We start from the raw sequence: 12,892 nt of genomic DNA, 5'->3' as shown, positions 1-12,892 counted from the left end.
CTCCCTGAGCTCCATAGGCCTTTCCAGAGACTGCATAGCCACAGAAGGCTTGCCTGGCTCTCCTACCTCAACACTTGTCCCTGCTTGAATGTGACTGATCATAGCCACAAGACTGTAACCACTATAGTGTGGCTGAAAAGTCAAATTACAGATTCTGGGCAATTACAGGATACTGTGTAGGTTCCTGCTGCTGCCTGTAACATTTCCACACACCGACTGTCTGCGCACAACGCAGGCTTATTGTCTAACATCTGGAAGAGGAGCATAGGAGATGGTGTTAACTGTGTGTAACCAGAGGTGTCCTCGGAGCTGCGACCCCTCTGCAGCCTGCAGGAGAGAAGCCATTTCCTCAGCTTTTCTGTTCTCTCTTCAAGGACAGCTGAGCACCAGCCTGACAGCTCTAGCTCCCACCTCGGGCCTTGTGTCCTGTCCCCTCCCCCTCCAGCCCTCGCCCTCCTTCTTGCAAGGACCCTGTGGTTACATACGGTTTACCTGGATACTAGATTCTCTTCTCATCTAAAGATCCTTAATCATATCTGTAAAGCCCTTTTTAACCATGTAAGGTCAAACATACCAAATGCTCAAAGATTATGATATGAACACCTTGGGGATTGTCATTATTCTGCCACAAGTACTACCAAATCATATACTGCTCTTACAAAATACAGATGAGAGCATTTAATTCATACATGCTTGGTAGAGGAAATTGTAGGGGATGGCCAATTTTTTAAAAAAGGTAACCTATGATTTATATGGAGTTTCAAAATATTCTTTTAGAAAAAAGTTTAAATGATTAAATACTATAGAGTGCTACATAAGATAACTGAAAATATGTAAGATTTAAGGCATCTATTTTAGGCAAGTTAACTATACTAATTGTTTCTAATTATGTGGTTTTAATAAGAAGATTAGAATATTAATGCATTTAATTTAACATAAACTGATTTGTAAATAAATAATATGTAATAGAACAGGCATGATTGACACTTTTCTCCTGAGGATTCCTTAGTCTCTGGAATCTCTAATGTCTTTTTAACTAAGTAGAGGATATGATGATTGAGAAACCACAGCAAGGAAGAACAGAATGTTGCAAGTGTTGACACCAGGATGTAATGTTTTCTCAGTTATCATAGTATAAAAGGCAAGCAAGAGCACTGCTAGAGGTAAGTGAGGGTAAACACACATGCACAGGATTTATTTCCTGAAATTTACAGTGTAGATTCAAGTTTATAGAAAACATAGCATGGAGATTTAGGGAGGTGGTAATATACAGAGAGGGGTTGTTGATGTCAAGTGCCCAGAACACAGAGAGGAGGTGCTGAGGTCAAGTGCAGAGAGAAACGCTGATGGAGAGCCACATGCAGCAAACTCACCTGATGGTTCTTGTGGACAAGTGTCTGTTGCCATGCAATTGGGAATTCGTCAGCACTGACAGCACCGATAGGCACTTGGAGTCTCATTGTGGTGACCCTCATGACATGCCCTTTAATATATTTTGTACAATCCACAGTATGATACTCAGGAAACCTTCCCAAATGTGCAAACTCCAAGATCTTTATGTTTTTTCCTTTTGATTTTACTAAATGCCATCAGATTCAAATATGAGTATGCAAGTTAAAACACACAACTCTATGTAGTACCACAACTGTAATGTGGCACCACAAAGAAACAACCTTTCAATCATTCTGACATGGTACTCAAATCATTTGAAAGTGCTACCAAACTCCCTGTATGTTAAAAAACCCTCCTGGTTTTCCACAACACCCATCCAGGTTCTTCTTTTTTCTTTTTCCTCTTCTCTCACCTTTCATTCAATACTCACCACAAACAAGCAGCTTTGCAACAACTGCCCTAAGTCAAAAATGGATGTGTTGCTTCAGCAATGGACTCCTTTTCCTCTAGAATCTTCATGTTCTCTTCCACTAATCAGAGTTCTCTAGAGGAGCACAACAACAGCATGTGTATGTGTGCACGCACACACACACACACACACACACACACGCAGATAGATATATCTAATCATTCACATATATACATATATATGTGAATGTGTGTGTAAATGAATGATTGTCAAAGGGATTGTTTATTACCTTTTCTTACAGGATCAGGAGTGGACAGTCCCTCAGTGGTCATCTGCATGCTGGATAGCTGCAGGAATCAGTAGCTGCTTAGTCCAAGAAGCTGGAACCCAGGAAGAAGAAGGGCCAGCGATGTAGCCTAGTCTGCGATGAAGCCCTGAAAACTCTCTGGAGGGTGGCTGCCAGCATCTGCTTTGCAAGAGTGAGAGAGCTGCAGCCTGGTGTCCTGGAGTGATCACAGCGACAACCAGAGTACCCCTCTAGAAGAACTGAGCTCCTCTCTTTACCTTCCTTGTTCTACCTCTTTGTTCCACCTGGGCCTCCGACCTACTGGATTGTGTCTCCCACTCGTTTCCCTGTCCCACATTCCAAACGTTCCAAGAAACACCCTCATCCACACAACCAGAAGCTTCTTCAGCTTAGGTATCTTTTAATCTAATCCAATTGACAGTTCAGATTAACCATCCCAGCTCCCCAGCAGCTGTCAGCAGGCTTAGCCAATGTTCCTCTTTTCAGATATCTCCACTGACTCTTGTGACAACCATGCTCATGGATCAGCACTTCAGCTGGGGCTTGTTCATTTCCTTCTCTGGTCTCTCCTCTTCTCTCCACCTATGGGCCACTGACTGCTTGACCCTAAACATGGTGCCTCAGAAGTCTCCTCTGCTCTCACAGTTTCCACCACTAATGATATGCAGTTGGAAGGCACATGGATATCTCTGTTTGAAACCTCTTTTTTCATTTCTTATTTATTAATTGCCTGAATAAAATCCAACATATTGCATATCTATCATAAACTAGACATATTCCAAACAGATAGAAGATCCTTCGCCCCAAACTTGCTTTTCTTCCAATGCCCCCATCTCTGAGAAAGGTTAAAACTTCTCTCATACAAAAAAATCACCCAAGTCCTGCTGCTCCTACCTCTCTCTAGCTTTCCTGGTTCTCCTTCTTGGCACTCCCAGCTTTCTGTGTGAGCTGTGTTCCAGCTGTTAGCAGACAACCTTCGCATTATTCTGCTCTTATCTCCCTAATCCAAGCAAGTACCAGGGTGAGCTGGGACGGAAGCACATGTGGTTTTTAAGGCACGGCTTTGGGCTCTGCCTAAAACCCCAGGATTAGGACAACTTCTTTGCTGCCCTCCAGATGCTACTCTTGCCCCTGTTCTCTTGTGTGACTGTTCTCCTTTCTATCTGTCTGATACCACAAAACACTTCCCTGTCTTAATACACTTACACTTTATCGTCTCTGCCAGGAGCATCTGCTCACCACCACATTTCCTAACACCCCTCTGGTCTGGCACACTTTGTGAGGCAGGTTGTTACACTCTCACATGTGCTCTTAATGTGTGTACATCTTTATTAACATTTTATGATTTTATGCACCAAGATCAGTTTATTTTTCCACTGCTATATCCAAGTACCAACACTTTTCCTTTCCACACATTGATTTCATTTTAAAATGTTAAATATTTGAATACCTTGATGAATGGGTGATAGGGATAGTGATTCTCATTTACAGAACTTGAAAAGGGTTAGGTACAAAAAGAATTAAACAAAAAAGATTCCAAACAATGGTGCTCATTATGTCAGATTTTCTCATTGGAAATTACAAAGGTCATGTCTTCTGATGACATTATAAAATAAATCATTGAGTCTGTGCTTAGTGGTATAAACCTGTAATCCCAACATTTCAGGAGGTTGAGGCAGGAGGATGGCAAGTTCAAAGTCAGCCTCCACAACTTAGCGAGGCCCTATGTGATTCAGTGAGAACCTGTGTTTAAATAAAATATTTAAAAGGGCTAGGAAAGTGGCTCAGAGGTTAAGCGCCCCTGGGTTAAATTTTTGTATCAAAAATAATTAATTAATTGATTAGTTAATTAATTAATTAAAGATTATATATAACTATATATAAAAATTTCACATATAAGTTATATATATATGCATATATATAAAATATAAGACCTACTTTTGAAACCTGTGAAATAAATAGCACATGGATAGACCCAAAATTAAAATGCTAAATTCAAGTTTTAATTTTAATTCTAGGATAAAAACTTGGATGAAAGAATGGTAAAATACACAAGGAGAGATTTAGAAAGGCTAAAAATCAAGAAGTAAATTGATAATTTAAACTTTAAACTATAAAATTAAGAGAATAGAAAACAAAAGTACAAATTGAAAACACTGAAACTAGAAAAAAAATTCAGTCAAATTAAAAGAAAATATAAACACAAAGACATTGAAGAGTCCTTGAGGTGGAAGCATTAAAAATAAGTTGGTTAAAGCAATCACAAAGGTGACTAATGACTTATAAGAGAATATTATAAGAGAATAAATTGAATGAATACAGGTAAGCTAATTTAAACTTTGTTTGATTATATCAGTTAAAATTCAAAAGAAAGAGTTATAAATCATTACAAAATACGCAAAGATACAGAAACAACTAGAATTTTTTTTCTTTTTATCATGGAGAAAAGGGAACTTTAATAAAGGAGAAAGCATATAACCAGAAGCAGACAAATGAGAACAGTCTTCTGAGGTGAAATAGTTTCCCCAAGCATGAAGGGCAGGTGACATCACTGAAGGTGGACAGCTAGGACCAGGAAGGTTACAACTGTGAGCTTCCTGCACAGTCACCTCCCACAGTCAGACTCCCACCACCAGCTGTCCTTCCAACTTCACCTGTAAACCCAGCTGTGCTGGCCTGTGGGAGATATTCAGTGACGTTTTGCCTAGAGACAGTTCTCAGTGAGCACTGAACACCTGAAACTTGTGTCTGCTTGAAAAAGATCATTCCAATAGCTCCTATGTGTTTACCATTCTCACCCAGCTGTCGCCAACTTTAAAATGAGCTGGAAATGACAATATAAATAGATACTCATTGGGAAACTTAGGTTTATAAACAAATACCTGAAATCAAAAAATATTATCTGCACTTCTGATTTCCCTGATATCAATTCTTTCAACAAGCAATACCTTGGAAATGAAGTGAGAGGATCTGGGAAGGATTCATTTTGATCTTTGCAAGCAAAAATATTGATTTGACCACATATTCATCCATTCCATGCATTTAAAAATACTTTGCCATCATCTACCTCGTAGATGGGTATCAACCTCCTCCTGTGTATGCACATGGCAAACACTGACCCTACATGGCAAAGAGACCACTGAAATTTCCTACTTTCCCCAAGTCTGCTCTTGCTCACAGAAGGTTAAACAGTATTTACAAAAGATGCAAACATACAGAAACATCCTACCAGAGGATGACAATCATTAACAAGGAAGTGCGACACACAAGAGCAGCCTAAAGCAGGTGGACTCCATAAGACCATAGGTGCTATTTTTGCCTCACTGAAAATGACTTTTTATCTGAAGCATGAAGCATGGGACAGATCAGCCAGGCCAGCTTGCTGAGGATAGGGCACGGGCTGTTCTAAATGTGGCCAGCACCAGTGGATGTGACTCCCAGAATTTGGCATGTTTCAGAAACACCTGGAGGGCACGTGAAAGCAGATTGTCAGTCTCTGTCTGGGGGTTTCAGACTCTAAGTAAGAGATAGGACTCCAGAGTACACATTCCTGATAAACCCGAAAGCAATGCCACTATTCTAGGAACCCACCCGGAAAACTACCACCTTACATAAAAACAGACACATAGTTGCAAGATATAGAACAGAGAAAACAGAGGCAGAACCACCCATGTACAGCCATCTGACCTTTGACAAAGGTGCCAAAACATACGCTGGATAAATGACAGCCTCTTTTACAAATGGATCTGTAGATTGAAGAATGAAAGTAGATTTCTATTTAAGTCAGCATTTTTGCTACTGTGGTTAAAAGACCTGACCAGAACCAATGTAGAAGAGGAAAAGTTTATTTGAAGGCTCACAGTTTTAGAGTTCTCAGTCCATAGACAGCCCGCTCTCCAGGTAAGTCTGAATGTCATGGTGGCAGAGCATGGTGGAGGGCAGCAGCTCACATAATGATCAGAAAACAGAGAGACTCCACTCACCAGATATAAAATACATGCCCCAAAGGCAAGTCCCCAGTGATCTACCTCCTCTAGCCATAAGTTACCCACCTTAGTCACTTCCCAGTTAATCCCATCAGGGGATTCATTTACTAATTGGGTTAAAGCTTGTTGTAATTTGATCATTTGTCCTTTAATCCTTCTTTCATTGTCTCACAAATGAGCTTTTGGGGGACTTCAAACAAACCAACCATAACAACCCCTATACCTCGAAAGTCACATCAATATGGATCAAAGGCTAGAAATTACACAACTCTAGCTAAAATTAGGCTAGAAACTACACAACTCCTAGGACAAAATGTAGGGTCAACACTCCAACATACAGGCACCAGCAAAGTCTTTTTCAATAGGATCCGTAAAGCTCAGGAAATAATCCCAAGTATTAATATATGTGGTGACCTCAAATTAAAAATCTTCTGCACAGCAACAGAAACAATAATGTGAAGAGGAAACCTATAGAACATGATAAAAGCTTCACTAGCTAGTCTTCTGACAAGAGGATTAATATGCATAATATACAAAGAACTCAAAAAACTCAACATCCAAAGAGAAAAACCCAATTACTAAATGGGTAAGTTAATTATACATGTATTTCTCAAGAAAAGAAACACAAATTATCAACAAATATATGAAAAAAATTATCAACATCATTAACATTATAGAAGTGACAATCAAAACTACTCTGAGGTTTCATCTCACACCAGTCAGAATGGAAGTCATCAAGAATACAAACAATAGGGCTAGAGTTGTGGCTCAGTGGTACAGCACTCGTCTGGCATGTGTGAGGGCATGGTTTTAATTATTAGCACCTCATATAAATAAATAAATGAATAAATAAAATATCCATTGACAACTAAAAAAATATTTTAAAAAAATACAAACAATAATAAATGTTGGAGAGAAGGTGGAGAAAAGGAGCCATTTTATAATAATGGTGCAGTTGTAAGTTATTAAAAGCATTATGGAAATTGGCATGCTAGTCCCTTAAAAGAGTAGGCACAGAACCAACATATGACTCAGTTGTAGCACTCCTCAGTATTTATCCTAAAGAACTAAAGTCATCTTACTATAACGATATATGCATACCCATGTTTATAGCAGCACAATTCACAATAACCAAACTGTGGAACCAGCTTAGGTGCCACTCAACCAATAAATGGATATATAAAATCTGGTGTATATACACAAGATAGTTTTATCTGTCCATAAAGAAAAATAAAATGATGTCATTCATAGGAAAATGAATAGGATTGAGACCATTATGTTAATGAAATAAGTCAAACTGAGAAGGTCAAAGTTCATATGTTTTCTCATGGATGAAATCTAGAGAGAAAAAAGAAGGCAGGGGCAGGGGTCTCATAGAAAACAAAGTGAGATCAGAGGAGGAAAGATACCAGGGGGTGAGTGGGACATATTATATTATTACTTGTGTGCCTGTGCAATAAAGCCCTGGCAGCTGCCCGTAAGGTGCGATGGTGGAGTAAGAGCACAGTGAGCTGAATCCTAGCAAATCCCACTATTATGTACAACAATAATGCACCAATAAAACAATGTGGAAAAATAAAGGAAACTACTGCCTAACAGCATAGTTTACAAGCGAAGAATGGAAGACCAGCCAACGTTGTTAAGAAATAAAAGAGACTGGAAAACAAGGCCAAGGTGGACCTGAAAGGTAGGTGAGATCATGCCAAGGAGCTGTCAGGTACTAGAAGCCATCACAGGTTTTACACTGGAAGGAACAATTTGAGTTTTTAAATTTTCATTATTTTAGCTGTAGTTAGATCAGGTTGCTGGAAGCGAGTGAATGAAGGTAGAGAAACTAGTGTAGAGAAACCCTGGAAGCTGCCGGGAAGGTGTGATAGTGGGATAAGTGCACAGCGAGCTAAATCCTAGCAAGAAAATGGTAAATGTGATGGTTCATCCTGCCCAAGTGCATTTAGAGATACAACAGGATACCATGGACTTAACAGATTGTTTGAAGTTAAAAAGAAACAAAGAACTAACAAAGCACATCAAATGGTTTTGAAGAGACTAAATATAGTGTACTGACTTACATGGAAGTGATTTATTCTTACTTTCATGGATCTTTTGGATAAGGTAGAACAGAGGAGGCACAGCATTCTGATTCCAATAAAATAAAAGAACTGGGCTAGCAGGAAAATCCTCCTACAAATAACTTAAGAATCTGGATTAGCCAGAGCTGTTTAAAAGATTGCAAACTCCAAAATGAGAACGCAAAATCCACAGGGGCTTTGAGTGAAGCAGGAAAAGGGAGGCTCTGATGGTTCAGGTGGAGCTGAAGTGGTGAGGCTTGGGCAAGGAGGTCGACATCTCGGCTTCAGACAGTGCAGGAAAACGAAGCTCACGAATGGGAAGAATGTCCTTTCTTGGCAGTGTGACAACCTCCACGAGAAGATAAACAGCCCAAATCAAGAGGCAAAGTCATGCTATGAGACAGTGAAGGTTACTTCTATCTAGACTTGGGAGTTGAGGTGAGGGTGTTTTCAAATGAAAGTGAAATCTCATGCTAGCACATTGCTTTATATTTGTTTGGTTTTTATATAGCAAATGCCGAAGCCAAGATATGAATCTAGAAATTATTCCCAGCAGAGTAGCACCTGGTATGAGGAACAGAAACAGACTGGAAATGAATTGGGAGGAATATTTAAAACACCTAGGCCTCTCATAGTAGAAATAATTAAATAAGGAAAGGAAAAAATAATTCATAGCTGACAAAGATAAAATTATCTACTACACTAAAAAGAGTAGACACTAAATAGGAGGGATAAGCCCCACAAACTTGAAATAACTTGAAAACTTAAAGAGTCTAATAAAATCAATGCATTTTAAATGAGATGGGATAAAGGGAAGTATTGAAATATAGAAAAGAAAAATATATATTAGCAACAGTGGAACTTCTAGAGATAACAAACAGTAATTCAAGTTAAATTTTAAATGAGTGACTTAAAGAGCATATTAAACATTGTTAAAGACAGAATTAGTGAAGTGAATGATATATTTGAAGATAATGCCCAGTACATTATGATCCATCAGATATGTGACAACTAATCAGAGAGAATTCTGGCATAGAAATATTAAGGCCACACAAAATATACTTCAGGTAAATAAATGTAATTATGAATAATGTTGCTGAAGAATAATAAAAAGAACAAGTATAGAAGTGTACATAATAGGTAATATCCTATGAAAGTGGACACATTCTTTTCTAAGATCAAAATTCATGAAGGAATATTGAGAAATATATCCCCCCAATCCACCAATGCACTAGATAATGAGAAATCTCAGCATCTTCCCATTATAACAACCCAACCCTTCCTCAAGAAATCCTGACAGGAGTGACTCACACAGATTTAAAAAGAAAGAAAGAAAGGGCAATAATCAGGATGAAGAAAATGATGATGACGATGTGTTTGTGTGTGTTTGTGTATGAAAGAGACATTCTATTAATCTATTAATTAATAAACATTCTATTAATTATTAGACATTCTAGTTAATCTTTCACATGCACCTAGAGTACTTCAATTACCAAGATAGTACAGCAAAAGAAGTCTCAACAGTAATAGAACCATCATGTACACTCTATGAGATTTGAATTCATACTAAAAAGAATCTTCAAAGCCACATATTTTGGGAAACAAAACATGCACACACAACTAATCACTGATTTAAGTAAAGAATATACCATAAAAAAGATTTAATGCAGCGTCTCAGTCCCTTTTGTGATACTCTGGCAGAATTCTTGAGGCTGGGTAAGTTACAGTGAGCAGAACTGCATTGGCCAAGTGAATGCCTTGCAGGAGCCTTCTTGCTAAGTGGTCATTCTGAGGAAGGTGGGTGGTCACAGAACAGAGCTCAGCATCTCCCCAAGGCAGGGCGGCAAGAAGGAGCCAATCCACTCTCAGGCACCCTCTTTGCAGTGGTATGAATCCAGTCATGAGAAGGAGCCTTCATGACCTAAATGCTCCCACCTCCCAACTCTGTGGCACAGGAGAACTGGAGATGATGTTTCCAACACGTGAATCATGGGGACATTTTCAAACCCCAGCATACACATTAGCATAAAAAAAATGCTGTTAACAACATTTGGGGGTTGCACCCCTATCAGTCCTTTGAAAGAAATTTTCAATGTTAAAATGCATCCCCTTGAAATAAAGGTTGAGACCTCCATGGAGAATCCTTAGCTCAGAGAGTTAGAAGAAGGACAGAGTAACCAGAGCAATACTGAAGCACAAAGGATCTAACAGTTAGTGAAATAGAAAACAGTGTGTGGGAAAACATAAGTCTAATTCTTTCAAAAATACTAACACAGTGCTTAAACCTTGGTGGTTACTCTAGGCAGTGGGAGGGTCATTGCCGGTCACTTCAGGCCACGGCTCACAGACGTCATGTCCTGGAAGGGCTCTTATTTCTGTAACCATTGCCCCACTCTCTTTCTCTACCTGCCTCTGCCTCTGCCTCTTTGCTGTCCTAAGGAGAGATACTTTCCTTCACTGGGCCCTTCCGCCATAATGGGATGCCTCACTTTGGGCCCAAAGCAATAGAGGCAGGAATCTGTGGACTGAGACCACTGAAACCTTGACCTCTGTGCAAACGTTTCCTCCTCTGTGTTTCTTGTTGGGTGACTGGGCTACAGTGCTGATAAGGTTAATTCAAACATAGGCTTAGGTCTATTTTTTTCCCAGCTTGACAAACACTCCTGTGTGTGTGTGTGTGTGTGTGTGTGTGTGTGTGCTTGGAAGTGAACCAGGTATTAAGCATGCTGGAGAAGCACTCTTCAAGTACGCATCTCATACTGGGGGTCACAGCCTCATGGCCTGACTGCCTCCTCATGGAGTGGTTCCCCACTAGATGTGCCCTGTGTAACAGAGTCCTTCAGGTTGACCTGGAGGACATTGGATTAGGTATTCAGATCTTAATGAAGACAGAAAGATCTCTGGAAAAGCGAATATGTGACAATGATAAAAACTAATGCTGATTTTGCTTCCCACAAGACATAAGAAAATAATGTAGCAGAAAAAAAAACAACATAATTCTGTGGTATTGAGCACACAGTGTGTACGCATGTAACACTGGCTGAGGGGGTGGGCTGGAGAGGCAGAGCAGCAGCATTCTCTACTCTAGTACCACAGAGTCCCATCAGGGTACTGTTCCTTTAGTCCCTCCCAATCTCACGTCCTACCTTTTTGAGCATTTTTATCAATAGGTGCTGAATTTTGTCATGTAATTATTCTACATGAATACATGCCATCATGTGTTTCTTGGCTTTTCAATAAAGCGCATTACATAAGGATATTTGTGTCTATACTCAGGATGGACTTTGGTCTGTCAATCTTGGGTTTCTTCCGTGGTTTTATCCTGGCATCGACTTTTCTGGTTTGATCCTCAGGTAATACCAGCTTCATAAAATACATGGTGACCTGTTCCCTGTTCTACTTCCTGGAATTGTTTGTATAAGATGGGAATTAATTCTTCTTCAAATGTGAGGTGGGATTCTCCAGGGATATCATCTATACCTGAAGAGATTTTTGGAGCTTTTTATATGAGGAACTTTATTTCCTTCATGGTCACTTGGCTTTTATGTAAGTAATGGCCCTGAAACAGTTTAAGATCCCCAAAGCCTATATGCTCACTCTCCATCACCTTTAGCAGCGGTCAGAAGACTTGGGTGGAGAGGCTGTGGGGCACATGGTGAAGCACCAGCCACTGCTGCAGGCAGGCTGGACCCTGCCCACTGCCCCTCTGGCTTCTCTGCCCTTGGGATTATGGAGATGATGGCACAGAACACTCTGGAGTGTCCAACGTCTTTCTAGATGTGTCTTCTCCAACACCTGCCACCCACCCTCCCCACACACCTCAGGGAGGGGCCTGAAGACTGGGGAAGGGATTCTTTCTGCCCAAAACAGTCAGCTCAAGCCTACAATGGCTCAAAAGAGAATCTCCATCTACACTAGGTCAAGGCCAGCAAGGCCCCCTGTACCCTGGTTCAAGGCCCATGAGTCTATCTGCACTGAACAGCAGAGGGAGGCCCCGTGGTCCAGGCCGTGGACTGAATGGCTGCAGGCTTCTGCCCTTGCCCTGAGCCCTCATTCTCTTTTTAAATTTCTTTTAAAGTTGTCTCTTCTGTTTTTAAATCTGACTTTTTAAAACAAAACAAAATTTGGAATCTCAATTTTATTATACAAATTGTGAGAAACAAAGATTTTTGAAGAACCATCTCTGCTATCCCAGATGCCAGGGAGGAAGGCCAGGGCAGGGGGAATGTCCCAGGGAAAAGAGCCTCTGGTGTTGGGGGCGGGAGTGTGGTCCTCGTGGAAGCAGACGTGCTCTTGGCTGGAACCCGCGTGGGGAAGCCGGAGGCAGGTGGCACGCCTCACTGCTGAAGCCGTTTCGGTCCCCTACCTGACAGGTGTTGGCTGCACGATGTCCGGATGCTCGGAGCTCGGGGTCTTCTAGGTGTATGCTGGTCTGTCTCACCAGGGCGCATCCACTAGAGCCACTCTGTTTTGGAACCTAGGGCACCTGTGGCCTCCTGGCCTTGGTGTCAATATCCTTCTGGAGGCACAGCACGCAGCAGCACAGTTGCCCATGCAGGTGGCGACTGTCCTAGTGACCCCTCCAGCCCCTGCTGCTGTGAAGGGATTGCCCTGAGGAGGGACTCTGAGAGGACAGCTGGGGCCGTCTGTGACCCACCTGTGGAGGACCACCCCGGGGCTGGGCCAGGGGTGCTCATGCCTGCAGAGCACAGGTCAAGCTAGGGGCTGG

This window comes from Callospermophilus lateralis, unplaced genomic scaffold (genome assembly GCF_048772815.1).
Source record: "Callospermophilus lateralis isolate mCalLat2 unplaced genomic scaffold, mCalLat2.hap1 Scaffold_341, whole genome shotgun sequence".
In the NCBI taxonomy this organism is placed as follows: Eukaryota; Metazoa; Chordata; class Mammalia; order Rodentia; family Sciuridae; genus Callospermophilus; species Callospermophilus lateralis.
This window is presented reverse-complemented; position numbering follows the sequence as displayed.